Source organism: Triticum dicoccoides, chromosome 2A, assembly GCF_002162155.2.
Source record: "Triticum dicoccoides isolate Atlit2015 ecotype Zavitan chromosome 2A, WEW_v2.0, whole genome shotgun sequence".
Lineage (NCBI taxonomy): Eukaryota > Viridiplantae > Streptophyta > Magnoliopsida > Poales > Poaceae > Triticum > Triticum dicoccoides.
The window spans coordinates 42,732,599-42,737,163 of record NC_041382.1 but is presented as its reverse complement, the minus strand read 5'-3'; positions in this window follow the sequence as shown (position 1 = coordinate 42,737,163).

Genomic DNA, 4,565 nt, shown 5'->3' with positions numbered 1-4,565 from the left:
GTTGGGGGTTTTGGGGGGTTAATTTAGGTGTTTCATATATTGTGTTAGCTAGCTATAATTAATAGAGAGAAGTGTCCTCTCTTATGTCCGTGCTTGGTCGACGCTACGTACTATACATACGTATAGAGAGGACTAGACACGCTAGCTAGCTAGTAAGCAAACGAAGGAAACAGAAGATCTTCATGAACATATATGCATACAGAGAGAAGTTATATCGACCACCTCTCCTTCTCCGAGAGATTGGTCGAACAACAAGTTCTCGTATATCTATCCGACACTACCGGCTACATATATAAAATAATTATCTCTTACAAATATAATCTCCTAACATACGGACTCATGGTCCACATAGTATTCTCCGTCTTCAGCGATCATGTGGTCAAGAAAGAATGCCGCCAATTCCTCTTGAATTTCTCGCATGCGAGCTGGTGCTAGGAGTTCATCCCGCTTCCGAAACATCTAATTTGAAGAAGGGGGTCAATACATATATATATATATATATATATATGAATGAATGAAACTCAACACAAATGATGGTAATAAAATAAAATTGTGAATGTTGTTATTTACGCACTTCATATTGTTCGTCAGAGTAGCCCCGCTCAAAGGTCGTGTGGCGGATGGACTCGCAAACGTAGTATCCATAGAAATCATTCCCTTTGTTCCTGCCACAACCACTTTACAAGAAATAGAGGTCAATCAAACTGATAAGCAAGAATGCCAAATGGTATTGATGAAACTAGCGCTTGAATCAATAGGAGATGCGCGGAACATGCTACTATAGTACTTACTTTCGAGTGTCTAGATTGCAGCTTCTTCGGGAGTCCCGGAGCTTTTTTGGTGAATTTTTTCCAAACCCTGCCAGACAAACAAAACAATTACTTGATATATCAGGAAATGAACAAAGTTGCTGATATGGTGGATAATGATCGATTTAACTTACTTCTCGAGCATTTGAGTCATGTCCGCATAGTCCTGGGGATCTTTTCGTCTTGAGTCTAAGACGGTTACTAGTCCCTGCTCAAGCTTAATCTCTAGGAGAATATAGTGGAAACTGCACACGCATGCATAACTCATCAATTACATTACTATAACCTTGACTAATATATAAGGGAAACTGAATACGCACAAGACATTAACACTCACTTGAAGTTGTAAGGAAAGAGTATTATATCTTTGTTTTCATTTATTACCAACGATCGTAGCAAGTTGGCCTCGGTATCTGCGGCATGAAATTTAACCTGAGTTGCATCTATGATATTTGTGTTAATGAACCCAATATCACCGATTTGTCGTTTCTTCAATTCGACGATCTTCAATCTGCATAATATAGTGAGGATGATTATAAATACATGCAATGAAAGAGCTAAGCTATATAGAGAGACTTAATGACAGAAGTAGTACTACTTACAGACAGTAGAAGGTGACCGTTACTTTATCGAGGGCCAATTGATTGAAAAACGGAAAGAACTCCTCAAATGGAACAGGCAACAGATCAATTCCAACGAGGTCATGCTCCTTTTTAACTCTCACATACAAAGTACTCCTCCCCCCAGACCCTCTGCAGATTTTCAAGTACCAATCATGCAATCTTCGCATCATCGTTGATAGAGATATTTCATCTTTGACGAGAGGCTTCCTGTACTCATATCTTTGTATCTGCACCTCCATGAAATCATAATGTACATCGTCGGGCAGGTAATCTCCAAGATTGCTATAACCGGGCACCATCCTCGGATCATTAGCGACGATGTCGCTAGGCACCTTGAGCGGGGGGCACGATTGCTTCGCTTGTTCGCCGAGCTGTGCAATTTGTTCCCAGCTCGTCGTTCTTTCAGCCTAAGATCACTGATAGTACTTCCCGACCGCTCCGCTTCGGCAAATTCCTTTCCAATAATGCGCTCATAGTTTCCTTTCGGCGGAGACTTGGGTGGTTTTGTCAGGGCAGCCAGAGTGTGCTTCGCTTTCACCGGATCTACCTTCTCCTCCGGAGGTGGATGTTTCTTTGCTGTCACCCCTTCAAAGAAGTTCCTCACTTCTTCTAGCGCGTTCTCGGCATTCTCCTCTGGGGTCCTCTTGTATGGTAACTTCTCTGGAGTCTTCAGAGAGGACCGAATCTGTATGTCCTCCTGCCTCTGGCTGTACTGCTAGACGCTGGCAGAGCAGACGGAGCGGTTGTCTTCTTTACTTGCTTACGAGGCGGAGGAGAAGTACTACGACGCGCCGGAGCAGCCGGAGCGGCGGCAGGTCTCTTCCGCCCTTGCTGACGAGGCGGAGAAGGGGGAGGTTGGCTGCTTGGGCGCGCCGGCGCAGGCGGAGAAGGAGGCGGAGTGCCGCCACGCGCCGGAGAAAGAGCCGGCTGAGTGCCCTGATCGTCACTCGCCGGAGGAGGAGGCGGTGGAGGAGGCGGAGTTCCCTGACTCGCCGGAGGAGGAGGAGGAGGCGGAGGCGTCCACTTCGGAAGGTTGATGAGCTCCTTCCGCCATAGGCATGGAGTCTTCAGAGCAGAACCCAGCCGAGTCTCCCCTTCACCGGTAGGGTGGTCAAGCTGGATGTCCTCAAATCCCTCCATTATTTCATCCACCATCACCCTAGCATATCCTTCTGGAATCGGCCGGCAGTGAAAAGTTGCGCCGGGTTCAGTAGGAAAAACAGAGCCAACAGCCGCCTTGACCTTCATATTAATCCATTGCATCATAAGGTGGCAATTTTGAGACTCCGTGATAGCATCCACGGGATAGCTGGCAGGAGCCGTCAAGACATGGTCCGGCTGTAGCAGCTCGGTGGAAGCCACGCTGCTTCTCCACTGAGATGGCGGGGTAGCTTCGGGGGAATCTTCGGCAGTTCGTTTGCTGCGATTTGCTTCTCGTTCCTCTATCGCTTGTCCCCTTGCTTGCAGCGCCTGCATTTGGGTCTGCTGCACTTTTTTCCTCCTCTCCTGGCATTTGTAACTGCCTGCGTCCGGAAACCCAACCTTCCACGGAATGGAGCCTGGCATGCCTCGTGTCCGTCCAGGGTGCTTAGGATTCCCGAGGGCTATTGTGAGCTCGTCATTCTCTCTGTCTCGAATGAACGTCCCTTGCTGTGCTGCTTCGATATACTGCTGAAGCTTCTTGACTGGTATGCCCATTTGATCATTCGTCCAAATGCACTTCCCTGATATAGAGTCCAAGGTTCCGCTAGCCCCGAAGAACCAAGTCCGGCAATGGTCTGGCTAGTTAATTGTCTCTGGTTGGATCCCTTTATCAGCCAGATCATTCTCAGTCTTGGACCACTTAGGTCGGGCTACGAGGTAGCCACCTGACCCCGTGCGATGGTGATGCTTCTTCTTCGCAGCATTTTGCTTGTTTGTCGCCGACATCTTCTTACTCTTTTCTTATGTCTTATGGGCCACAAATGTGGGCCAGTGATCTCTGATATTCTCATATCTTCCCTTGAATTCTGGTGTCTCTTTATTTTTGACCAACTTATTCAGATCTTTCTTCCACCTCCTGAATAGTTCTGCCATCCTCTTAAGAGCAAAAGACTTGATTAATTGCTCTTTAACATGCTTCTCCGGATCATCCTCTTGCGGTAGGGTGAAATTTGACTTCAACTCATTCCAAAGATCATTTTTCTGCATATCATTGACATAAGACACCTCATGGTCTTCTGTAGCCGGCTTTAACCATTGCTGGATGCTGATCAGGATCTTGTCCCTAACCAAACCCTGCACTGAGCAACAAATGCGCTCTTTGTCCGGAGGGGTTCAATCGGTTGGCCGTCGGGCGCGATTGCTATGATCTCAAACTTTTCATCTGAGCTCAACTTTTTCTTCGGGCCTCGTCTCTTTACCGAAGTTGTGCTCGATCCGGAGGGCTAGAAAAAAGAACAAAGACTTAATTAATATGTGTACATACCAAAACAATGAATGCATTAATTAGCTAGTCAGCAGAAGCTTAACTAATATATATACCTGACCGGACTCGGTTCGGTCACCGAAGACGTCATCACGGTCTCCTTCTTGCACCGGCATTGGGTCACCGGAGCCGTCCTCACGGTCTCCTTCTTGCACCGGCATTAGTTCACCGGAGCCATCATAATCATAGCCAGCTGCTTCCAGACCATCGGTGTCGTTGAGAAACAACGAGCAGACGGCATCACTTCCTCGTGCGATTATGTCCCCCAACAACTCTTCTTGTACTTCGTCTCGGGCGGTGTCCATAGTTTCTACAAATATTTACAACATGGCAATTATTACTCAAACATGACAGATGGATATATTAGTGGCAAACATAGAACTAATATTAATTAGTGGCCTCGATGCTGCTTCTCTAGGGTTTGGGGTGGCCTCGACAACGCTTCAAGGATAAAAAAAGAAGAGGAAGAAGAAAAAAAGAGGAGAAGAAAGAATGAAGGAGTAAGAACTCCTCTATTCTTTCTTCTCCTCTTTTTTTTCTTCTTCTTCCTCTTTTTTTTATTGAGAACGAGGGTCGTCGAGGGTCACCGAGCGGTAGAGGGAACCCTAAATAGCAAGTATCGTGGGTGTGAGATACATGTGGCCGTCGGTGTCGGACACTACATCC